Source organism: Ascaphus truei, chromosome 2, assembly GCF_040206685.1.
Source record: "Ascaphus truei isolate aAscTru1 chromosome 2, aAscTru1.hap1, whole genome shotgun sequence".
NCBI lineage: Eukaryota > Metazoa > Chordata > Amphibia > Anura > Ascaphidae > Ascaphus > Ascaphus truei.
Window position 1 is genome coordinate 121,129,416 of NC_134484.1, and position 27,087 is coordinate 121,156,502.

A 27,087-nucleotide genomic window follows, 5' to 3' on the forward strand; every position below is an offset into this window, starting at 1 on the left:
GAGGTCGACCTGATCAGAATTTGTAGATACGCTTTTCAAAATAAAGATCGATAAGCCTGTTATACCGTGTCAGATGCCAGGGTTTTTTGAGATTACCCTGAAACAAATAAAGTCAAACAGTACGAGCACCCACAGTTTATTGAAATACGGCCACCACCGCATCGGATGCGAAATGCGTTAGATTGTTTTCACCTTCGTTAACGTTTTATTGGCACATAAAAAGTTATTTTGAAGCTTCTGCTCGCAGTCCAGCTTGGAATTTTTTGTGCACCGCCATTCTCTTCTTCCTCTGCTTTTCTGCATGTGGCTGGAGCACACCTACAGATCTCATCACAGCCAGGGCCGAGTGAGTACAGCATTTTTCTCAAACAAAAAAGTGATATATATATATTTTTTCTTTTTACAAAGACTTTATTGTACTGTGGAGGTGGGAGCCATACTAAAACCGGTACAGAGATTGGGACATGAACACCAGAGCGGGGTCACCATGTGTGGGGGGGGGGGAGCAGTATCCCCTATCCTATATAAGCACACGACATTCAGTTTTGCACAGCACCTGTACCAAGATATATGTACTCACTCAAGAAGAAATACATATACACATACACACCCTAACTGATTGAGAATACTCATTACTATACTACATCACAGCCATTTCAGACTATTCCTGTGCAGTTTTTTTGATGCACTGTTGTTGGGTTTTGCCTATTTTCATTGTCTACTGCCAGTGGTGCACGGTCTTGCACATTGAATGAGGATCACATGCAGTAACAGAACATGAGGCAGCTCTCCACTGGACTTGTGTGAAGAATGGTGCTTGTTTGAGGGATCCTACTTTCGTTCTTACTATGGGCCTTTATCTTTATAAAGTAGGAGCGAAATGTCGATCCTTCAATAACCCAGCACTATTACTACTTTACTCTAGGGATAACCCTAACATCTTTGCTGCCACAGATGCACACATGACATTGCAGTGTAAATTTGAGAATGTATAATCCAGCAATTAAACAGTCAAGTATTAAAAAAAAAATGTTCAAAGCACACACAAAGTTTACTTGTACATATAAAGTGTCACACAAATGTGAAAAAAAAAACAACGATCTACAAAGTGTTAATTATTACTTTGAGATAGGCAGAGGCTGCCAGTGACGTCACTGCAATAATAGTCCAAGTGTAGACAGCTCATAGTGTGAGTAATTAAGCAAGATCCTGGAAGTGCACAGAGTACTGGTATCTAGCCCACTTGGGCACAGTCCATACAAATAACAATATACAGTACTACAAGCCCTTCCAGGATCTTAATTCATTACTCACAAGGAGCTATTGGACTGTAAGTGCAGTGAATTCACTGGGAGCCTCTGCCGATGTCAAAGTAATAATTAACACTTTTTGTATATTTCATTGTTTTTTCACATTTCTATGACACTAGATCTATAAGTAAACTTTGTTTTTGCTTTAAACTTTTATGTTACTTGACCTTTGTAGTGCTGGAGAATACACTTGAATTTATATATTGATTTGATGGGCCTGGAAAGCCCATTCGTCCGAGCACTTTCCTTGGATTTATGGGTTATTTTTCGGACTAATACACAGCATCCCTTCTTTTTGAGTGCTGCCCCATAACCATTGCTGTATATTACAAGACATTGCAGTGTACCAAGAGCCTAATGCTATGTAATCAGGGCTGCCACCACTCTGGATTTGACACAGACTATGGGTTTCGGCCACGTATCTCTGGGCTTACCTGAACAATTTCCGGGCGGCGGCATCAGTATCTCTCCCTCCCCCTGCAGGGTCAAGGGCAAATGGCACCGGGTTGCCATGACAACGGGACACTACTTGATGTCACGCTCCCATGCCAACAGGACATCACGTGATGCCTTGGTGCCATAAAGCAAACTGTAGCCATGGCAACGCAGCGCCATTTGACGTCGCGGAGTCATGTTGACGGGACCCTGCATGGGGAGATGGGGACCCTGCATTCAGCTGCCACAGCTGCTGAATGTAAGAGAAATAAATCAAATAAATACATTTAAAAAATGTAATTGCAAAAAGTCTCCGGGTTAGCCTTCAATAGGAGGTGGCAGCCCTGTAATGCAGCGGTGCGCAAACTGTGGGGCGCACCCCCTTGGGGGGGGGGCAAGATTATGTAGGGGGTGCTCGGGCTGCTTGCAGGGAAACCTGGGGGCGGGCAGAGCTGTGCACGGGCGGCCAGAAGCTCCGTGCTGCTGCTTCTATGTCTGTGTCTTGCAGAGGGGGCGGGGCTTCTCTCTGCCCACAGACAGCCCCTCCTTCTCTTCCTGTCTGCTTCCCGCACCAGTTTTCAGCAGCTTGGGGGATCGGAGCATGTCGCCCCCCCAGGTGAAAGTGTGTGTGTGTGTGTATTGAGTTTGTGTGGGGATTGTGTGTGTGGGGATTGTGTGTGTGTGTGTATATTGAGTGTGTGTGTGTGGGGGGGGGGTTGTGTGTATGTGTGTGTGGGGGGGGGGGGATTGTGTGTATGTGTGGGGGGGGATTGTGTGTGTGTGGGGGGGGGATTGAGTGTGTGTGTATGTGGGGGGGGGGATTGTGTGTGCGTGGGGGGGGGGATTGTGTGTGTGCGTGGGGATTGTGTGTGTGCGTGGGGGGGGATTGTGTGTGCGTGGGGGGGGGGATTGTGTGTGCGTGGGGGGGGGGATTGTGTGCGTGGGGGGGGGATTGTGTGTGCGTGGGGGGGGGATTGTGTGTGTGCGTGGGGGGGGGGAATTGTGTGTGTGCGTGGGGGGGGGGAATTGTGTGTGTGCGTGGGGGGGGGATTGTGTGTGTGCGTGGGGGGGGGATTGTGTGTGTGCGTGGGGGGGGGATTGTGTGTGCGTGGGGGGGGGGATTGTGTGTGCGTGGGGGGGGGATTGTGTGTGCGTGGGGGGGATTGTGTGTGCGTGGGGGGGGGGTTGTGTGTGCGCGTGGGGGGGGGAAATTGTGTGTGCGCGTGGGGGGGGGAATTGTGTGTGTGTGGGGGGGATTGTGTGTGTGGGGGGGGGGTTTGTGTGTGTGGGGGGGAGGGATTGTGTGTGTGTGGTGATTTGAGTGTGTGTGGGGATTGAGTTTGTGTGTGTGGGGGGATTGAGTGTGTGTGTGGGGGGGGGGGGGATTGAGTGTGTGTGTGGGGGGGGGATTGTGTGTGTGTGTGTGGGGGGGGGGTTGAGTGTGTGGTGTGTGTGTGTGGGAGGATTGAGTGTGTGTGTGGTGATTGATTGAGTATGTGGTGAGTGTGTGTGTGTGTGTGGTGATTGAGTGTATGTGGTGAGTGTGTGTATGTGGTGATTGATTGATTGAGTGTGTGTTGTAATGCAGTGGTGCGCAAACTGGAGGGGCAATGAGGCGCAAGAATATTTAGGGGGGCGCAGGCGGCGTGCGACGAAAACTGGGTGCGCGGGCCGGCAGACGCTGTGCGCGAGGGGCGGCCAAGATGTGCACAGGCGGGCAGCCGAAGATGTGTGCGGGTGGCTGAACAGGATAGTGCAGGTGGCGGCAACGTGATGGAGTGTGTGCGCACGCAAAAGGGGCTTCGGAGGTACGGGGAGGAGCACGCCCGAGCACGGTGAAGTCAAACGCCCCTCCTTCGGTGTCTGCCCTGCAATAGCGCTGTGTTCCTGCTCTCCTCCGCTGGCAACCTGCTTCGCTGCGATCCTCTGCAAGTGAAAGGGTAGGCTGCCACTATATCAATCATACTATGAATGTACAGAAATAATGTAAAAAAAACTGTGAAAACACAACATTGAAAACGGGAAAAAATAAATAATACAAGACAAAGACAAAAAGCATGGAGGGGAAGGAAGAAAAAAGGGGGGGGGGGGAGAGGGAAGGGAGGTAGCAAAGAGGTGGATGAATGCCCCCCCAAAGGATTGCCTTTGTGCACGTACGGCTCTCCCAAGCTTGGCGCTTGGGGAGACAAACAAAATTGACTTTGATGTGCGCTCAGCAGCAGTCAATACACAGACACACACAGACACACACAGACACACACAGACACACACAGACACACACAGACACACACAGACACACACAAATAGCCCCGATCCACGCTTGCAAAATTATGCAGGACACCCTGTGCTCATGCATGGAGAGTTGGTGATGTCACCGCTCTCAGCGGCAGCGTGAACGCAGCCTAATTTTGCAAGAGCGAGCTGTTGAAATATGTAAGTATTTAAACATATTTGGATTTATATTGTATACCGTTTAATAAAGGGGTTTTTTTTTTTTTTCCTTGTGATTTTGATTACATCAGGCAGGGGGGGCCCGAGAAATTTTATGGATGAAAAGGGGGGCTCGGCATAAAAAGTTTGCTCACCCCTGCGTAATGTATTGTGTCGCAGGCCTCTCTGGCAATTAATGTAAAAGCCCAATTACTGTACACAGACTGTCATTAATATGAGTGTAAATAGTTGGAAAACCCTATAGAACACATATTGATCCGTGTTACTTGTTGCTCGAATGTCAAGACCACAAAATGACCTACACCGTTAAATACATGTATACGTTTAGTAAACAAACCTTCAAAGAAATCATATTTTTTGTTTGTTTTTATCCAAGTAACGTGAAAGCTAGTAAGTCTTATAGCGACAATCAGCAATAAGGTGCCTAGTGCAGTCATATGTCCATATCAGTTACTACCAGTCAAGTGAACAGAATAAATCATTGCAGTCACAAGGGACTGTTATGGTTGCTGCAGTGGTGTAACCATTTAGAAGGCAAATACACATTCCAGTTGTGTAGCATTAGTGTCCATGCCAAGAACTGCACAACAGTGAGCATCAAAATGGCATAACAAAATCATCGATCTGATAGGCAGAGATCATATTGGCTACCTCTGACAATAACTTAACACCACAACATCAAGTAATAAATAACAATAAGTAAGAAGTGATACAACATACTTTATTTTTAATGCTTTTAAAATGCAATTCCAATCTAGAAACATATACTGTACTGTAATTGCAATAAGTGAAAGCACCCCGATACATACCCGTTGTATATTTTCACAGTTGTAGGTACAATCCCTTATACCTGTATTTGTCCTGGGGAAGTGTAGATTCACTACAAGGTGTGATAATGTTTAATGGACATTAGAGTTCATCATACAGATGTAGCAAGCTTCATTGTTCCGCTAGACACCTCAACACACGCCTCCCAATATCACAGAGTTTCCACAGGATTAAGTGGTAATGTTGCAAATGATTAAATTATAGTACAAGAAACATCACAAGCCTACTTTTCCCGTTTACACTTTAAGTCTATTACTTAATTTACTAGTTAAATAAGAAGTGACCTGTGAGATCTTAAAAGCTTCTGAACACTAGAATTTAATGCATGTTCGTTCATTAAAAAGTAACATTTTTGATGTGTACAGTAGATATTTTTGAAGGCATTGAAGCTAAAATTAGGCAAGAATGCTTCAATGGATTTCAAAGTTGCAGTGACTTTTGAGGAGTTAGACCGTGCCTATAGTGCCGTCGATGGCGACGGGTGACGCCACCGTTGCCACCGGCGAAAGTTATTTCGCCGGGCGGCGGCATTGTGTGTTTCCGGCAATTTGATTGGTTCAAGGGCCGTCACGTGACAGCCCTTGAAAAATCAAATTTTGCCGGCTACCAGTTTTCGCGAAGTCAACGTCGCGCACGCGGCGGCAATGCATTTGTTTTCGGGCGACGTCGCGTCGCCGGCACTATAAGCACGGCTTTACAAAACATTTCTTAATAAGAAAAACGAAGGGTATCATAATTAAAGATATTTACTATTTTCCTGGAACTTAAAACCACTGGAAGATTTGACTATGAAGTGTGTTTTTAACATAAAGTAAAGGTCACTTCTAATAGAAAAGATGCAAGCTCAGTCTGGAGTTTTAAAACATATTATACCCCCCCCCCCCCCCCACTTCCCTTTAAAATAGTTTTTTCATTATCTGAACCAGGGAATCCTTTAAAGCCTGAATCACAGTATTTTCAATTCCCAGGACCCTAGGCCTGAAAGATAGGGTAAAAAAAAAAAAAGGAAGGAAAAAAATCCATTATGGCCACTGGAGGCACCAATAGGAAATAGCAACATCATCATGCCCGGACTGTGCTGCAATTTGTAACTGGCTGCAGTAATGAGAGTGAGTCTGACAGCAATAATGTGTCCCCTAGACATTAAATAAAGTGCAGTGGAATAAAATTCTTAATACCTCAGGGACTAAAGGGGAGGGGAGGTCATAGCTAGAGGAAAGACACAGTTCAGATTATATTTTACATACAATATGTATCATGTTTCGCTTCTTTAAAGCAGACAATCTAAAACAGAACAGGAAAGGGATGGCCTCCTGATAGGCTGAAGGAAGGTTTGGACTTGCCATCTCTGAGATTCCAAAGCTCCTGTCTGTGTTTTTACCTTTTCAATTATTTATTTTAAAAATTATAACGTTGTTAATAATTCAAGAAGCCTGTTGCCAAGCATGAGCTCCAATGGCATTGTTTAACTGTGGTTTAATCCAACCAGAATTAAAAAAAAAAAAGAAAGTGTGTGTATATATGAATACCGTTCTATACACTGTGTGCTGCAATAACCACAGTGAAATAACCCTGCACTTTATTGTGTCAGAGTCTGCACATGTTGTAACCCAAAAGGAAACAATTAGAGATCCTGGGACCAATGACAGATTTCCCTTTAGGCGCGGACTTAGGGCGGCAAAAAATCTCCACCCCATATGGATTTGCCGCGCTCTCTGGCCTATCGGACCTGATGGCAATGCACTTACGTGTGTCCTGCCGCCCTCTATCTCCTTTGGAACCCCAGCATCAAATGACGCCGTGGACAGCCCAACATGAAGTCACACGGCGTCTCATTGCTATGGCAACGTGACGTCATGTTACCATGCTACTGCAACGCCGTGCGCCGTCACGTTGATGACGTCCGCAGTGTCATCTGATGCTGGGGTTCCAAAGGAGATAGAGGGCGGCCATGGGGCGGCAGATTTTCAAATCCACCACTGTCTGGGACAGACAGAAAAGTAAACACACACACACACAGTCTGAGACACCTTCTATGTCAGCAGAAGTTTAGAATATACTTTCTTTCCAGCATGATGGGGTTAACCTCTGCTGACAGCAGCTTCCAGATGCATCCAATTAACCTGGACAGCAAGGTTTAAAAGACAGCCTGAGAATACAGCCAGTGTCTCACACAGAAGTATGAGAGAAAGCGGTCTACCTGGAGTCCTGAGACATGGCAAGTCTACCTGGGAAAGGATGGTGCTATTGCTTCCCTTGACTGCTGGACTCCTTGATTACTTATATAAGAACAGCCATTTCGCCCAAATCCCCAATAAAACAGACACCTTATTTGTGATAAACGGCCACAGCATTTATTAACATAACCTTGCCATCTCCATAAACACAAACAAACCAAATTTCACCATAAGTGCCAGTCACTGACCCTAAAGCCAGGTGGGCATGTAAAACCATAATCAACCAAAGGTTAGCACAACACATACCTCAAAGCTGAGGCCTTGCAGCCAGCTTCCCAATCCCTGTTTAGGTGCGAAAAATCTTTCCATTACATGCCTTAGCTGGCAAGGACACCCCGCCACCAGCGAAGCCATTTTACACCTAAAAGGGTCTCTGCCCCCCAAATAACAGTTCTCACTCTTTCGATGGCTTCCTGCAGCCCAACATTAAAAATGTCCAAGCCAATATTGTTGAAATGAATGCTTCCTTAACAGATTCTTGTTACCCCCTTCCAACTACCTGTGGATTCAGAGCCCCAAACTAGAAACTGCTAAATACACCTTTCTACCGCATTTTTCTACCGCCATCCAACTTTTCGCATCCTTCCAAAAAGCCCTTGGCACCATTTCTGACCACACCAATCGGATATCTGAAAATAAAGCCAAGATCCTGGATAGATCATGTTTCATGGTATTTAAATGCTCTACTTTCTTCAATTGTCCCAAGTCATTACCGCCTGCATGAATGATAAAAATAGGTCCTTTATCAACTCTCCTGATTTCCATAATTTCTATCAGCAAGTGAGTCGAAACTAAACCCCTAATCCCTCTCCACTTGACCGGATTTTTTTTCTTCTGAGATTCCAACCACACACTCTTTTCTGCTCGCTTTGCTGCCCAATGTATGTCCAAATACAAATCACATGTTCATTATAACAGATTAGGAAAAATATAGATTTTGTAACAGATTCCCTACGACCAATCTGCATTATCTCCCTTTCGCTCAACCCTACTGTATCTGCGATGCTTCTTTTGCAGCCCCAATTCTGAAAGAATGAGTACCGAATTCTTCCGGACACACATTCAACGTGACTACACCCATCATGAGCACTCTTTCAAACTGATACTTTGTCAGTGGTCTTCCATCCGAAGGCCTCGCTCAGACAGGCGGCCATGCGACGTGCGCGTGCACGTCGCAATTTCTGGTTGTTCGGTGGGAGTTTTCAAACTGAAAACTCCACCGGCAGCAAAGTGCAGCGTTGTCGCTGCAACATTTTGCGGCCACAACCAAAATTTAAATTTTGTGCTACTGTCGCGTGACATGAGCTGGTTCAGCCAATAGAGGCGAACCAGCTCTGTGACGTGTGCCTTACGCCCCCCCACTCCTGCAGTTTGAGCAGAGATCACTGGGCTGCAGGAGCGCGCGGCGGAGGCGCGAACATAAGCACGCTGAAGGAGTGGTCTGTCTGAGCGAGCCCTTAGGCTACGCTTATAGTGCCGGTGACGGCTACGTCAGGCTGCAGTCGCTGGAAAAATCAACTTGAGATTACTTCCAGCGATCGCGACCAAGCCATCGCGTCACGCTTACTATAAGCAAACGCGACGGCGACAATGCATTTGTTTTGACGCGACGTTGCATCGCTGTCGCCGGCACTATAAGCGCAGCCTAACAATGACCACACAGATTGTTCAGTGCAAACAGAACTACCTATGCGCCTTTTCCTCTTCTTAGACTTATCAACAATTTAGCTTTATCCCCTGAAACTAAAACCTCTCCAAACTGAATCCCACCTATATTATTAGCACATTTAACACAAATTCGCTAAAAACCTCAACACTCTGAAAAATGCCAATGCAAAATGATGCCCGAAATAGTTTAGCTTCAAAAACCGAAAAGCATCTCATCTAGAACTACCAAAAAAGTTCCTTCAACAACTCGAAAGAAATAGGCCTCCTTAAATCCCCTTTCCCAACCTTTTAACATCTTCCTAATCAAACTTGTTTGTTATGTCCTTCTATCCCAAGAATTTGAAAAAGAATGCCAAACCTGCTAATTTCCGATCTACCACGATACCGGATGTACCTTAATTTCGCAATTGACACAGATACTGTACACCAGCAACGCCCTGTGAGAATTTCCACATGATCCATGCCTGATTTTGTGCTCTGGTCCTGGTTTCTTAGACAACTTGCCCTCACTTGGCTGTTTTTCAGCAATCTTGGTTCCTGGCAGCCTCCTATTTAAGGCCGCAGTTCCTACAGGAAGTTGCCAAGCAAGGTTCCTATTCCAGCTTTGTTGCTCTGTATTCCCTGTTGCTCATCTCAGCCTGTGACCCCAGCTCTGCACCTTTGCCGCCTGTCTTGACCTCAGCCTGTGACCCTGACTTTGCCACTTGCCTTGATCTTCTGCCTGCTACAGGTCTACATTAACTCTAACTGGTCTGTCCCATGGCTCTGGCCGGTGAATATATAATACCCTTACCTTAGCTCTGTGGGTCTGCTTTTTGATCCGAGACGAGCGCCATTATACGCCCTCAATTTTCCTCCATCGCTTCCAGTGCCATTCAGTTGCCTAGCTAACGTCTGCCACTCATCCCAAGCCTTTTTGTATATAGCCCAAGTTGTCGAAGCCACCACAGCCTTTACCAAATTTACTACTCCCCTGCAATCAGGTTTCATACAGTATGTCAAGTGGGCAGGTCAGACCTTCCATTGCTGCATCCGGACACAAATCTCTGAAATTCCGTGCACTAGAAACAAGATAAAGTGTCCGCTGTAGTATTTTTAATTCCTTGGACATGCCGTGCCCTAAACCAGCGGTGCGTAAACTGGGGGGCGCGAGATTAATTGCGGGGGCGCAGGGTTTACAGAGGCCCCGCGCGCTTCCCGAAGGCACTTAATGTAAGTGCCGGGGAAGTGGCGAAGGCCTCTGTAAACCTTACTTACCGTGGTTCAGCAGGCATCTGGAGACGCGGCGTCAAAAGGCAACGCGGGGTCATGAAGCGTTGCTATGGCAACGTGACGTCCAGACGCCGGGAAACACAGTAAGGAGGAGGGAGGGGGGAGCGTGGAGAGCAGGACAGCCGGCAGGGGGGCACAGGGGGAAAAAAAGATTGCGCTTCCCTGCCCTAAACCATATATTCTGTTCTAAGCAACAGAGCATGAGATTCCGTAGAAACCCGATCCCTGGTACAGAGCGTGCTGACCTGGTGATAACATCCTCTACCACCCGCATATGGTCAGTCCAGAATAAAACGCTCCTATTTCTTAGCAGTAGAGATTTGGGGTTTGAAGCTACCACAATTGGAAACAATTCCACCAACGCCAGGTTCTTTGTCAAATCCGCTCCGATCCATTCCTTTGGCCATTGTTCAGCACACCATTCTCCAACAAATATGCCCCGAACCCCAGAGAACCAGAGAACCAGCCGTATCTGTAAACAACTCAATCTCCTGATTTAATACTTCCTTTTACCAACAAGATCTACTGTACCATTGTAAAATCTGCTATAACCCCAAGTCCTCCTTTAGCAACCCAGTCAAATGGATGTGATTGTGATAGCTCTTGACCCCTTTTATAGCCTTTTATTGGCCCCTTTTATAGCCAACGACAGACTCCCTCAAAACACCATCCCCGTTGGCATTAGCCTGCATGCAAATGCCAAGTCACCCGGCAATGATTGAAAACTGTTTTAAAGTAACTTTATCTTTTTTTTTTTTTTTTTACCTACAACCAGCTTCAACAACTCTAAAGGCTTCATCTTCTTTGGGCAACCTAAAAACCATCTCCACTGTATCAATTTCTATCCCCAGGAATGATAACACTGTTGGATGGTCCTTCCGTCTTATCCTTTGCCAATTTCTCACGACAGCTTGAAAAGTACGAGAAACAAAAGTCCAGAGCAACATCCACTGTGCCAAAAATACACAGTGAAGAGACAGTGAAATCCCTATATATCTCGTCACTGTGTATTTTTGGCACATTGGATGTTGCTCTGGACTTCTTTGTTTCTTGTTTTATACAATTAGCCACGCCCAGTAGCACTACTTATGACATATACACATATATATTTTGTGGTAATTTTGGAGGGTTTCTGAGAGCTTGCTGGGCATCTGTGTGTTTGTTAACTTTGCCCAGCTGGTCTCAGCTGTTTTGGAGGTTAGTGGCCCCTCCCCACTCAGTGTTTAAAGCTCACCCCTCCCAACTGTCCAAGTAAGCAGGTTTTCTTTTCATGCAGCTGGTTGCGACAGGTTCAATGCCAGGACCATCCTTCCTCTAATGATAGAGGTATATAAGGATTTTAACCAGTTAGTGTTAGGACCTGCGATATTATGGTCATGCCTTGAAAGTGGCTCGCAGGCTTATACGCTTTGGCCAAAGACCATTTTTCAAGAGATATATAGGTATTTCACTGTGTACTTTTGTCACATTGGATGTTTCTCTGGACTTCTTTGTTTCTTGTTTTATAGAATTAGCCACGCCCAGCAGCACTCCTTTTGACACATATATACATTTTGTGGTCATTTTGGGGGGTTTCTGAGAGCTTGCTGGGTACTGTATCTGTGTATTTGTTAGCTTGAAAAGAACGCAGGAAGTGAAAAACATAACTAATTTTCTGCTGGGCTCACAAAAAATAATCATCCAGGTAGTGAAGAACCAAATTATTATCTGCCTCTTGGTGAACCACACATTCCAGAAAGGTACTAAAGAACTCAAAATAGTAACATGAAATGAAGCATTCCATTGGCAAGTGCATATCCACATAAAACCGCTCATTAAAACAAACACCCCAGCAAATGATACCAAGCCGCACTCACCTGCATTACGACAAACATGATTGTTAACTTTCTTCGGCAGGAATCCAATACCTGACTGTAAAACCTTCCCTAATAACTTTGGCTTCCTTTTTCCTGCAGTACCTGTCGAATATTGCACCCATCTCGCAAACGTTCACCGGAGTCTTTGCCCTTGTTTCGGAGTAAACGGTTTCATAGTAGGTTTAACCATACTACGAAAGCTTGAACAAGATACCCAGGTAAAGTGGGAAAGATACGTGCCACCATGCAAATGAGGCCAGCATGGCAAGTAAGGCCTCATCCACCAAATATGTAACACACTGAAAAGCAAGGCTGGATGGCCCTTGGACGTGGTGGCGTTCAGGAAGAAAGCAGATGGTAAAAATCAACAGAGGTTAAATAAATGATGTAAATTTAAACCTAAATCTGGATACCTACAACTTCCGGAGTCTCTCCAGTGAAGCTGTACCTCAAGAACTGAAAGTCGAACTTGAAAAGACTAAATGGTATAGTGTTGGCCTTAGTGAAGTTAAAAGAAGAGATGAAGGCCCAATTTAGCTCAAAAGCAGAAACCTAATCTATTACAGAGGTACAGATAATAGACGAATCAGTGGAGGAGGCTTCATCGTTAACAAGAGAAACATAGTGCAGTATGAAAGATCATCAAAAGAGCAGCCAGAATCATAATTCTGTTGACAAAGAGATCACGGGAGAACGGATCGATCAGAAACTTAGATAATTGCTTATCATTGTGTGGATTGTATTGATGCTCATATTAAAGGGAAAAAATAAATCAAAATTAAAAAATACGGCAGCTTGGACTGCTGCTTTAAGAAAACTCTGCTTCCATTAGAGAGGTTATGAACTTCTTGCAGATACAGCAGTGTTAGGACCTACAGATGGGCCACACCGTGACCTGTTTGTAGGTTTAAAATACTGTGGCCAAAGAATTGAACTAAATGACCCTTGCTTATGCAGCCATGTGCCCTGGCTACTGTATATGCTTTCTGGCCCTAGCATGTAAGTCCTGGTAAAGTGCAGGCAGTGTTAGGATTAAATCCCTTTCACATGAGCCAGCATGGGAGTTCTGTAGGCCACTGGATAATTTGTTGCCATGTGCAGGTGCAGGTCTGATGGGAGTATCATGCCTGGGGGGGTTAATGGGTCACATGCAGTATGGGGTGATGCCTGTACATCATCTTAAGCCTGCCCAGTTTTGGGACAGGGTTACTAACCCCTCTCCAGGTATACAAGATGGCTCCCTACCCAAATTTAGTGAGAGAAACAGAGAAAACAAAGAAAGTTCAGAGAGAGGTCCAATGCAGCCTGCTCGATAGGGAGCGAGCTTGATTCTGCCTTATCCCATCAGAGGGTGGGGGAGTGAAGGAATACCCTCAGGGGCCTCAAGCCTCTGGAACTTAGTTCAGGGAAGATGAAGAGTTGAACCATCCATGGCCTTGGACTACGTTATTGGAGAAGTGCCTGTGGGAAGAAACCCTGTTTTTGGCAGGAGCCCTGCAGGATGGATGCGTACCAAGAGACCAAAGAACTGAAAGCCTGTCCTGTTGTCTGACTCCCACCTGTGGAGACTCAGACCACCTGAGAACCAACAGGTATCCACCACTGCACAGTAACACTCAATTTACCATCAGATCTCCCTTGAGGGGCAGAGGTGTTACACTAAGAAGATGTGTAAAAAAAATAAAAATAGGGAGGGTAGGGAAGCTCCTGATACAGTCTGAATAGTTGATATGGTGCTAGAAGGGGATTAAACAAGTCCGAGTGTCACTATATGGGGTATGAACAACCATCCGAAAGCTCTACTCTACTACTGAAAGTAATGGAAGCTTAAGGCCTGGGACCCGGTGCGCCCGGCGGCGCGGGCGGCCACATGCGAGTTCCCCACCAGCAGGGGAATCCTCCCGAGCCGGTCCCGGTCCCCCCTGGCTGCACAGCTCGCTACACGCTGTGACGCGTCAGCCGCTACGGGATACAAGAGAATGGTGATCCCTAGCGTTGACGCATCATGTAGTGTGGTTGTGAGCCAATGAGGAGGGGAGGCTTCGGGAGGAGGAGTGGCTTCGGGGAGCGGGGAGGAGTGTGGAGTGAAAGCAGCGTGTGTGCCTGTCTGTGTTTGTGTATGTGTGTGCCTGAGTCCGTGAGTGCCTGCCTCTGTGTGTGTATGTGTATGAGTGCCTGCGTGTGTGTGTATGTGTGTGTCTGAGTGCGTGAGTGCCTGCCTCTGTCTGTGTGTGTGTGTCTGCGTGTGTGTGTCTGTGTGTGTGTATGAGTGCCAGCCCGAGCCCGTGGAGGGAGGGGGGCGGGAAAGAGTAGCGGGTCCCTCCGCTCAAGCCACGCTCCCCCTCCCGCTCAAACCTCCCACTCCCGCCCACCTACCGCTCTGGCTCCCGCTCCCTACAGACCGCATATCGCAGTCTGTGTATGTCAGCGCCCCGCCTGTCTGCAGTGCGGGCGCGCTGACGGAGGGAGCGGGGCCTTAGCCTTAAGAAGATGAAGCAGCGACTTGTGGTTGGGAAGAAGCAAATCATTGCACTCAAACAAGATGAGGAATCAAAAATAAAAGACTGTGTACTTTTCATAAAGAGAGAGTTGAGTAATTCTACATGACATTGTATGCAAATACAGATACCACAGGGCATAATCCAGAAGAGGGCAGGCGAGCAGAAACCACGAATGATGTACCATGCGTCCTTCCAGAAGAAGTGGTAAAAGCAATAAAATCCATGAAGACCGAGAAGGCTCCTGCAGAAGATGAATTGACAACTGAAATATTGAAATATGCTCGGGAAGAAGTAGAAAAGAAATCCTTGCCAAACTCTTTAATGCTACTTGAAGAACAGGAAAATTCTAGAGCAAGAGTAATGCTATATCGTTATCCTCATCCTCAAGAAAGGAGACAAAGAAAACCTCAAGAATGATTAGTCTGTCATCCTACTGCCAATCACTTACAAGATTTTTATAAAGATAGTCTGTAATCGGCTACTACAGACCCTGGGACTTTGCCCTTCTAGAGAACAAACAGTGTTTTACAATGGATACAACACAATCAATTACATCATGGTCCCAAGGCTCAACAAAGTATCCGGCCGCTCCTCCTTCTCCTTCCGTGCACCCCAAAACTGGAACAACCTACCAGAGACTCTCACATCCACCACCAGTTTAAGTTCTTTCAAATCTAAGGCTGTCTCACACTTTAATCTGGTCTGTAACTGTTTCATACGCCCATGATATATATTTTCTTTAACTGTGCACGCAATGTCTTGTATATAATGTACACCCTGTTCATTTATGTAACTGTACTTGTAACCATGTATTATTTGTCTTACTCTGTGCCCAGGACATACTTAAAAACGAGAGGTAACTCTCAATGTATTACTTCCTGGTAAAATATTTTATAAATAAATAAATCCAAGTCGTACAAGAAATGATTTCCCAAAGTAATGAATACGATCTACCACTCATGAAGGAAAAAGGGGGAAAGTTTGCGCCAAAAAAAGAAATTTTCCCTACTGTTCAATATGTGGTTCCAGTCCTTTCCACAGAGTGATTTCGCTGCCTGAGTCTTGACAGAGGTTATTCACCAACCTCTGTGTGGATTTGAATAGAATATCGGATGGAATGTCCTCGGGCGCGTCACTCTGCTTGCGGCTCCACAGCGTGTATTATATGCAGGGCAAAGGAGAGAGAGAGTGGCCACAGTGAAAAAAGACAGCTCAAAATTTTGCACACTTTTTCAACAGGGTAGAGGGAAAGGGGGGGAGGGGGGTTTTAGGAGGGGTGAGAGATGAAAACAAGGGAACTGTTATTGATTCAAGCTTGTTGATTGGGGACACACTCACATTAAAAGCTCTCAAAACTTGAATTGATGTCTCCTCCTCTTCTTGTGCTTGGTGTCTTCAACAGATGTCTTCTCTTTTATATGCAGGTGGATGGATTGAGGCCGAGGAGATGCCTCCTAAGATCTTCCTTAGTAAAAAATAAAGGGAAAAAATAGTGCAATACAGTTTATTAACGAATAAAAACTTGAGATTTAAAACTTACAAGCGACCGATCAATTTGAGCATAGGAAGGAGATGCCGCCAGGTTCCACAACTTGTCCCTTTCTGGGCAGTGGTGTCCTGTCTCTGCTGGTTCCCGCTTGGCAGATGTATACTGTCTGTGGCTGGGATGCAGGTGGCCGCAGTGCGGATGTCCAGAGCCCGTGCACAGGCTATGTCCTCCCCCTCCGGCCGCCTATCTTCCCCGTGCAGACAATTCCAGGCTTCCTTGCTCCGCTGTGCATGCGCATGCGCAGACGGCGAGACGCTGGGCCAGGGAAATCAGACCTCCTCACTATGGTGGCTTGTAAAGACCAAAAAACGTCAGACGCGTTTCGCCAATGCTTCCTCAGTGACGTCCTGACGGTCGCTTGTAAGTTTTAAATCTCAAGTTTTTATTCGTTAATAAACTGTATTGCACTATTTTTTCCCTTTATTTTTTACTAAGGAAGATCTTAGGAGGCATCTCCTCGGCCTCAATCCATCCACCTGCATATAAAAGAGAAGACATCTGTTGAAGACACCAAGCACAAGAAGAGGAGGAGACATCAATTCAAGTTTTGAGAGCTTTTAATGTGAGTGTGTCCCCAATCAACAAGCTTGAATCAATAACAGTTCCCTTGTTTTCATCTCTCACCCCTCCTAAAACCCCCCTCCCACCCTTTCCCTCTACCCTGTTGAAAAAGTGTGCAAAATTTTGAGCTGTCTTTTTTCACTGTGGCCACTCTCTCTCTCCTTTGCCCTGCATATAATACACGCTGTGGAGCCGCAAGCAGAGTGACGCGCCCGAGGACATTCCATCCGATGATCTACCACTCAGTTTAAGATTTGTAAATTACGAAAAAGCATTTGATTTTGTCTACGCCTCAGCGGTCCTAGATGCATTAAAACAAAATGTTGAAAAAGCGTACATTGATATTATGAAGAACATTACCGAGAATGCCACATCAACCATTAGATTAGATGAAGATACTAGAAATATACATATCAGCAAGAAAGCAAGGCACGGAGACACAATGGATAATGGAGCAAAAAAATTGCAATAGAAAGTAAGATCAACCCTAAAAAGTTCTTTAAGTACCTTAATAACAAAAACATAAAAAAAATAGAAAAGAAAGATAATAGACCCTTTCAATGTGAGATGGGTAGGCAGATTATTGGAGATAAGGAAAAAGCAGAGGTATTAAATAAATTATTTGTCTCTGTGTTTACCAGGCAAGAGTCAATTTCAATAATAGTGCTGCAGGAGGAAGCCACAACCTCTATATTAACGAACAATTGGTTCATTGCGGAAAAAGTTCATAGGTGGCTTGATAAAATTAAAGTAAATAAGGCACCTGGCCCTGATGGTATGGATCCAAAAGTTCTCAAGGAGTTAAATTCAGTAATAGCCAACCCATTACATTTAATATTCAAGGACTTCATTTCCACAGACTCAGTACCACAAGATTGGCGTAAAGCAGATGTAGTGCCTATATTTAAAAAGGGAGCTAAATCACAACTGGGGAATTACAGACCTGTAAGCCTGACATCAATAGTGGGGAAGCTACTGGAAGATTTAGACTACCTACTGGAAAACAAAATTATTAGTAATAAATAGTTAGCATGGATTTATGAACGATAGATCATGCTAAACTAAACGTATTAGTTTCTTTGAGGAGGCAAGTAGGAATTTAGATCAGAGTAATACAGTTGATGTGGTTTACTTAGATTTTGCAAAGGCATTTGATACGTCACACACACACACACACACACACACACACAAGGTTAGTGTACAACATAATCCAATTTACTGGAAGTAAAAATATTTGCACCTGGATTGAAAACTGGGTGAGGGATAGACAACAGAGGTTTGTCATAAATGTAAGTTTTCCAGGTTGGGCTAAAGTAGTGAGTGGAGTATCTCGGGGATCGCTACTGCGACCCCTGCTGCTTTTTAACGTGTTTATTAATGACCTTGAGGTTGGCATAGAGAACATAGTCTCCATCTTTGCGGATGACACTAAATTGTGTAAGGTAGTATAATCAGAGCAGGATATAATTTTTCTCCAGAAGTGTGAGGATTCACCTTCCCTTCCGTGACTGTCACCCATGATGCGCCATCTCGTGGCCCAGTTACGCGCGCATCTTGCGCGATCTGACTCTCCGCCTGCGGGTTCCGATTCCGCCCCCCGCTCTGACACACGACGGGTGCGTTCATCCAGCCTCCCTGCTGACGCGCGTTCCAGGCTCCGCCCCCGCTCTAATGATAGACAAGACCGGCGTGGGAGTGACGAGCGATCCAGGCTCCGCCCCCTGACCTACGTGACACGCACGGGTCGGCACGCGATCGGTTCCGCCCCATGCCCGATTAGGCTGCATCATAGGGCCCACCTCTGCAGCCTATTGGAGTCTACTTCCTGGTTCCGCCCTGGCTGGCTATTGGAGGCCCTTCCTTTATTATACCTTCCTGCTGCATACTCTCATTGCTGAGCATAGTCTAGTGTGACGCCGTGCCTTGCTGCATTCCAGTTCCTGTGACCTTGCCTTGCTTGTTAGCCTCTTGTTGCCTGACCCTGCATCTCTCTTTGACTCCGCACCTCTCCTCTCCTGATCCGGCTACGAACGAGCATTCTCCAGTCCTGACCTTGGCTAAGTACTCCAAAGATCCGATACTTTCCTATCCTGAACCTGGCTACGTACCCCGACGATCCGCTACTCTCCAATTCCGAACCTGGCTACGTACCCCGACGATCCGCTACTCTCCAATTCCGAACTTGGCTACGCACCCCGACGATCCACAACTCTCCACTCCTGACCTGGCAAGTACTTTGACTATTCTCCTATCTGTAATCCTGACCTGGCTTGCACGACTACTCTACATCCTAGGCGCGCCCGCGTAGCTGTGGGTTGGCGTTAACCAATTCCCTACCTCAGCACCGCGGTCGCGCTTCGTTTGTGGTGAGCTATGCGTTATAAGAAGGACTTGGATAGACTGGAAACTTGGGCAGGTAAATGGCAGATGAGGTTTAATACAGATAAATGTAAGTTTATGCATTTGGGAAACAAGAATAAACAGGCGACTTACAAATTAAATGGGGCAAAATTAGGAGAATCCTTGATGGAGGAGGATTTAGGAGTGCTTGTAGACAGCAGGCTTAGCAATAGTGCCCAAAGTCATGCAGTAGCTGCAAACGCAAACAAGATCTTATCTTGCATTAAACAGCAATGGATGGAAGGGAAGTAAACATAATTATGCCTCTAATTACTAATTACGCATTAGTAAGACCACACCTTGAATATGGAGTACAATTTTGGGCACCACACCTTAGAAAAGACATTATGGAACTAGAGAGAGTGCAGAAAGGAGCCACCATATTAATAAAGGGGATGGACAATCTAACTTATGAGAGGCTAGCTAATTAGATATATTTACATTAGAAAAGAGGCGTCAAAGAGGGGATATGATAACTATATACAAATATATTCGGGGACAGTACAAGGAGCTTTCAAAAGAACTATTCATCCCAAGGGCAGTACAAAGGACACGGGTCATCCCTTAAGGTTGGAGGAAAGGAGATTTCACCAGCAACAAAAGGAAAGGGTTCTTTACAGTAAGGGCAGTTAAAATGTGGAATTCATAACCCATGGAGATTGTGATGGCAGATACAATAGTTTTTTTTGTTTTTTTTTTAAACAAAAGGAAGAAGGTTGCACATCTTTTAAAAAACAAAAAGTTATACAGGGTTATAACAAATAAGTAAACATGGGAAAGATGTTGATTCAGGGAGTGCCAATTATTGGAGTCAGGAAGGAATTTATTTTTCCCCTTATGAGATATCTTTGGATGATATTTCACTGGGGTTTTTTGTTTACCTTCCTCTGGATCAATATACTGCAAGTACGGATATAGGATAAAGTATCTGTTGTCTAAATTTTAGAATAGGTTGAACTTGATGGATGCATGTCTTTTTTCAACCTCATCTACTATGTAATGTCACCAAAACTTTTCACTGCAACACTTGAAGAATTGTTCAAGACATTAGTTTGGGAAGAAAAAGGAATCAAAATCAATGGTTAATATTGGAGTCACGTACGATTTGCAGAAGACCTCCAGCAACAAATTGGAGAACTCACCAAAGCAATTAAAACTGTGGGCCTCCCCCCCCTCCACTGTTCCACAACCAGTTTCTTTGTATTACTGTATCCCCCTTTTTTGTGTGTAGTATGTTCTGTTTACCTCATTTTGTATGTTTGAAAATGCTCAATAAAAATTTAAGTAATAAAAAAAACAAAAAAACTGTGGGCCTCAATATGAATGTTTTCAAGACCAAAGTGATGTTCAATAAATGTGTCAATTCTGCAAAGATTGAAACAAATGTAAAAGAACTAGACGTCAAAGACTAGGTCTACCTTGGACGGCAAATAACAATGGATGGAAGGAACCTTTTGAACGAAACCAAAAAGGAAAATGAAGATGGGATGAAGCACATTCGGAAGAAACTAGACAAGATATCAAGGGAACAATATAAAAAAAAATTGCAAGGGACAGAACTCTTAATTTGGACTCACAATCTGAAATCTCTTGACAAGGATCAGAAAAACTTCAGTATATGTATCAACAAATCTTCATTTTAATATAGAAGAACAGCAGCACAGTACAACGTTTGAGGCCTGCAAGGACTTTCCCGAGGTAGAAATTTCAAGGGAATCTTCCACAGTGCCTCAAGAAGAATGTTTTCGACCAGTGTATTCTGCCCGTACTCCCGTATGGATGTGAAACTTGGACCCAAATGCAAAGATAATTCATAAGCTCATTCAGTGTATTATATTTTTCAAGAAGAAGAGTTTTGAGCTTTTGTTTCACTATAGCTTACCAGTTCTCTATTTAACCCCTGTTCAGTATTCTGTGACGTTGTCTTTGTGCTAAGGCCCCATTCAAATGAAAAAGATTAAAATCCTCTCCAGCACAGGGAGAAGCAGCACAACCATACCGAAAATATGGACCTTTGTTTCAAGACTGTGAAATTAATTAGCAGATGGTTCTTCTCTAGGAACTGTTCTAGCTCTGTGGTGTAGAGCAGGGGTGTGCAAACATTTCTCCCTGCGCCCCCCCCGCCTGCTCTCCTCCCTTGCTCATGCCCACCCCCACTTGGCTCCAGCGTCAAATGGGTTACCATGGCACCGCGTCACCGAAGACGCCACCAAGCAGTCTGAATCAAGGTAGGAGATATTACAGAGGCCTCGCGCGGTCCCCCGGCATTTAAATTAAATGCCTTGGGGGAGAATGTGGGACCTCTACAACGGCTGTGCCCCATCAGGAAAATCTTGCATCCCCCACTTTGCGCACCCGTGGTGTAGAGATGAAATCAGGCCATAACATGGAGCTCATTAAGCACGGTACGCGACACAGAAAGTTTTAGTAACATGGTAATAAAACATTATAAGGTAATGGAGCTTCCATAAAACACCACTTCATAACAGGCTCAATATATTCTGTTTCAGTTTAATTCCAGTCTCAATCAAAGCTCTTATTTGTTTTCCTTTGTTAGAATAGACGTATTATTACTGTCATTTTAACTAGTTTCCAGGTGCCTAGTAGTGTCAGGAGACATTTGCAGGATACTTTCCTGGCATAACTACAGTCTTTGCCAGGGCACCTCTGACTGCATGTGCATCAAACCATGGGCACCCGATAGTGGATACCATCGTTCCATGTTTGTCAGTGATCGCTGAGAACATTGCATTGGTAGAAGAATACAGAAGTTGTGGCATGGTCAGTTCCCATGGATCTCTGGAATGCAAAATACAGCCCTGAAATGGAGAAACTGACAGCATGTCGGAACACATACACTACGTGGGTTATTAAAACAATTGTGAAAGTACCGAGTACCAACTGAGGAATTATCACATGGAAACTCGCATTGACTATTAGGACTAATACTGGGCCTTCAGATTTCTTGGGACTGTATGAATTAATTCTGGAAAAGCAGTTTATAGGTAGTACAACTGAACTGGTAAAGTAGCAGTCCCACCTTCCCTCCACTTTCCTTTCATATAGCTGGGAAGCAAGGGGTTTCCAGAGCTCAACTGTGTTTATTTCAGCCCCAGGGACCCCCTACTTCCCAAGGCACTTACCGGAGAAGGCGCTGCCAGTACTTCGTGGAGGTTTAACTCTCCCGCGTCACGCATGTCACTAGGAAGCTGTGACATATTACATTGCTGCTTCCTACTGGTTTACGTGACGCGGGAGAGTTAAACTCCCATTTTGTTTCCCCTGGAAGAGACTGTACTGGAAGCACCTTCCCTGTAAGTACGTCAGGACCTGGGAGGTCCCCAGAGCTGAAATAAATATGGATTCAGCACCAAAGACCATGATTTGTAGCCATGAAAATGTGTTTTTTTTTTTTTTTAAAAGGGAGCAGGCGGAACTGTTCCTTCAGTTTCAATGTTGCAAAGCGTGTGCCTTGGCTGTTTTAATCACACTCGGCTAATCAAAGTTTCCTGGCTGTGAAATTGGTGAAACGAAAGCAGCACAAAATGAATTAAAGTAAAGAAACCCAGATAGAGAAATATGCCATTCAGATGGTCAGACTTGTAGAGGGAGAGAAAGTGTGATACCATTCAATGCCAGATGTAAATGATCTTTCCTAAAGGCTTCCTGGTTGAGCATGCTATGTGGAGATGAACATGATGTAAGGTGACAGACTATGAATATTGAGTGAGGTTGTGGGTGACAATACAGATGAGGAAATGACAGCAAATGTTTTTTCTCCTTCCAGAGTTTAAAGACAGAAATCTGGCAATGTTATTAGTCTTCAGGGACTACTAGTTATATAAGGGGTCAATGGCCTTAACGAGATAACTGGGTGGGTTAACTCCGGTATCACCCTTCACCTGTATGTCACATACATACATATGTAGCCTAGTGCCCCTGGCTGTGTGTTGCCTGGCCCTAGCATATAAGCCCTGGTAAGTACAGGCTGTACCCCAGCACTTTTAGAAGGGGGAAGAGAGAGGTGTTACACATACATATATATATATATATACACATACATATATATATACACACACACATATCTCCACCCTATGTTCTAGAATCAGGTTCTTCCGAGTTCTGACTAGGGTCCTCACTGTGAGTCCTGTAAATAGGTTTAGTTGTATAGCCAAGTGTATTACCATGTGTCCTCATCGTTTGTTGTTTTCAGTTAGGAACGTGCCCATTAAGTAAGCACCAGTAGTTAAGGCCCTCAATTGTTTTCACTATTGAATTGGCGGAAGCATGCTTTTGGTAAGGAGTTCTTGGCATAGTAACTCTGGAGTATGTTTGGACCGGCCCAACCGCAAGGTTCCTTGTGCATTCCTGATCAAATAGTTATGAAGAAAGTATGTAGTACATCAGCGGTGCGCAAACTCCCTGCGCTGCGCCCCACCCTACCTTCTCTCCTCTTTGGTCACACCCCCCTCACCTCTAATATTGCGTCAAATGACGCGGCGGGGTCATGTGACGTCACATCACGTGACCCGCAGCGTCATTTGACATCCCGTCTCTATGGCAACGGGCGTCACTTGACGCCGTGTTGTCAAGAGAATTGTGACTGGAGCCGGGTAAATAAGTTTACAGAGGCCTAGCGCTCTCAGCGCAGGGCCTCTGTAAACGCCGCGCCCCCTCCCGCAAAAAGTCTTGCACCCCGCTGTAGTAGACAGCAGTGGGGTTGCTAAATCAGGAGCCTAATGTGTATGCCAGAAGGGCCCACTGGACCAGTGGTAGAGCATTACTAATCCCATGCAAAGACTTGACAATGTATCCTTTATTATGGTTACTTCCCCAGCGTAGGAGTGCGAGCTACCAGGCGATGAAGTCCAGGCAATGTTTGCCATGAGTTTCTGTCAAATAACCAATATGTCAATGTCTGTGAAGCATTATTAACGGCTGTCAAATAAAGCACTTTTTTGTTTATAAAAGTTGCTAGTGCTCATCCTTGCTATATTCTAGCATCCATGCCCAGCCTGCACTTTCCCAGCACCCTGCAAGGGCCAAGAGACTGAGCACTGTAAATGTATAGGGTCTCTCTGATGGGACCTCCTTTAGAGCCAGATAAGGAGGGTTACAATTATTAAAAAAAAGAGAACAAAGGTAAAGTTTGTTAAATAATTCAGTGACATATTTTAAATCAAAATGCAATTACACCAACTGAAAGCAATTATTAAGCCATGTATCATGTGCAAGACGTCAGAAAAATATGCCACCTTTCTGGTCCTATAACAAAATAATTGTTCTGATCAACCTAGAGAATGTACATTAAGAATGTTAACTCTTATCTGGTAAAATGTAGTTCATTCAATGAGTTTGTGCAATACCTGGCTTCCCCTTTTCACGCTTACAGTATGTAACAGACCTGTATTTTAATTTTGTTTCACTTCTGTTTTCCAAAGCAACTGGTTTTGTTTCTTTTTTGCAAGTCACTCAAGGTAACCTTCTACAGAGCCTCTGAGAAATTACAACATTGTTTTTTTTGTCACGAAAGCAAAACGCTTTTGGGAATCACTCAAACATATATGGAAAACTATAGGTCAGTGGTGCTCAACTTTTTTTTATTTTTTGGTTAAGCAACCCTCTAATTATATTGTGAAATTTTGAGGAATCCAAACCCTCTCTAATAGTGTGTCTGAGATCAGAAGCATTGTAAGGAATCCAAATCCTCTCTAATAGTGTGTCTGAGATCAGATGTATTAGGCCTCGGCCAGGCAGGGAACAGGCGCGCTGGCGCACGTGCGCGGCTCGGCGATTAGTGGATGGCTAGGCGCGCGCTCGTCTGGGGGTGCAGCCACGACGTCACGGGCGAACCTCATTCGGCGAACCGCTCACATGACACGCTTGCGAGGAGCAAAATCAAATTTGCTTGCTCTAAGCGGGTGCAGGCGCTTGCTCACACTGGCCACACACATTGCCGTAATGTGTTTTATCGCGGCCAGCGTGAGCGCGCCCGCTCGCTCAGCGCCACCCTGGCCGAGGCCTTATAAGGGACCCCAAACCTCTCTAATAGCGCAGATCAGATGCATTTGTAAATCCTTCTGTATTTTACCTGAAAATTGCAGGGTACCCTTTAGGGATGCAAAAACAGTGCAAACCCCCACGGGGCCCAAAAACACTGCTACAGGTAAATTGTGTATACTATTCTTTACAAGCATTGTCATGTTCATCTTGTCTTCGAGAAAAGGCCTTCTCCACAATCCATCCCTAAATGTGCTTAATCATTGCTTCAGTGCATACAGTACATTTCTGGCTTAGGAAATCAGGCAGCTGGGGGATGGAGATTACTCTCTGGAGGAAAAAAAAGGAGGTCTTAAAAAGCACTTCAATAACCCTAATTATCATTTCCACAAAATGGGAAGTGTGTTTGAGGGAAAGAAAAGCCAAGAGGTTAACCAGCTGCCTCCCTCTGCCTTGGGTTTTAAAACAAGGGGATAATCATCATTAAAGTTATTGTTATGGACAGTCTGTGCTGGAGGGAGCCATACAGCTCACGTTTTATAGCAAAAGAGGGAATACTACCACCATTACAACTGGTTATTTATTTAGCCCTTAATACACTTATTTACTCAACTCTTCAACGCTAAGAGGGTCCCAACACATTTACAACAGAGGTTGGATTACTACTATAGTTAGGGTCACTGTTGCCTTTCTATTTATTGACACCAGCTTTGCTAAAGGGGATTGTAAATAATTGCATTGCACGGACAGTGCATTCTCACCAGCGATTGGGACATCATCATTACCATTAGTGTGCTGCCTATTAATTAGCGCTGGAAGGTGCAGCCGGCTGCCCTGCCGTGAAGAAGTTGACAGGTTCACATGCCTCCCAGTTGCCACTTCCTGATCATGTGCATGGGAGGGAGCGCTGTATAGTCTCACCCCAACCCACCCTGTATACTCACAAAGGGTAACATCCAAGAAGGGGAGGGAGGGAGACTGACAGACACAAAGGGAGAGGGAGAAGCCCCACTCTCTGCCAGCGTGGCACAGGCACACACCCACCACGCATTTACTCACTGGCTATATCGGGTGCTTTATTGTTTGTTTTGCAACGTCAAACTCAACTAGATATCCTAATGTACAATGACGAGTTTAAGCGAGGCGCTCCCAGCACTGACAGATCAGGGGAGAGGTACCATGCTGTCTGACAGCTGTCACCTAATCCAAACACGGGATGTGTAAATATACATATCTATTATACATTATATATAGAGAGACATGTGTGCACTCACATAAGATCATTGGAATGACAAATCACATCAATAACCACATGCACTTAGTATGCAAACATAAAACTAAGATTATATTGCAATACATACAAATAAAACAATGTTGGCACATATACACACACCAAACATCTAATATGTAAAATAACTTGTGTGTGTGATATATATATATATATTCCCACACAGTGCTCGGAAAACAGATCACTAAGCATGCTCAGCTCTGTGCCCGGACCCTCCACTCGCAGTGTATTTGGAGACCTGCATGTATTTATAGACAGTCTCTGGGAAGCAGAGTATTTGGCACATGAGTTGTGTGTAGCTTTAAATGCACTTGACTCACCTGCTGCTACTGTCGCGCGCTCTCCCCTGATCTCGAACTCTCACTGACAGCTGCTGCCGGCTCCTTCGCTTTGTTCCTCCTCCCTCCCCGTCTCTCTATCTCCTGCGACACGCCCAGCCCGCCCTCCTTTCCCGGGCCACCTCACGTGACCTCACAAAGCCCCGCCCACCTGCAACGAAACTGTGCACTGTACTAGTGGGAAGCGTGGGGATCCCGCCTGGGGGTAACAGGTGGGCGTGGCTAGCGATGAAAGGCGTGGAGCGTTCGGTGGGAGGCGGAGCTGTGGAGCTCAAGGGGAAAGGAGCATGGAACACAGAGAGAGGAGATGATTCTAGGACAATGCTATGACACTGGATGTGCACAACCAAGATAAGCAGTTGCTTTTGTTAAGCTACCATTTTCAGTGGGGTT

The 27,087-nt window shown here is 45.2% G+C and overlaps 1 protein-coding gene across 1 annotated transcript in view; it reads right to left on the reverse strand.

Moving 5' to 3' along the window:
* MAPRE2 (microtubule associated protein RP/EB family member 2) overlaps nucleotides 1-26,809 on the reverse strand; it is a 208,768-nt gene extending 181,959 nt beyond the window's left edge. Inside the window, exon 1 of the mRNA XM_075584515.1 lies at nucleotides 26,677-26,809. The gene's annotated coding sequence lies outside the window, so the exon portion shown is untranslated. The remainder of the gene's footprint in view (nucleotides 1-26,676) is intronic.
* Between the last annotated feature and the right edge of the window lie 278 nt (nucleotides 26,810-27,087).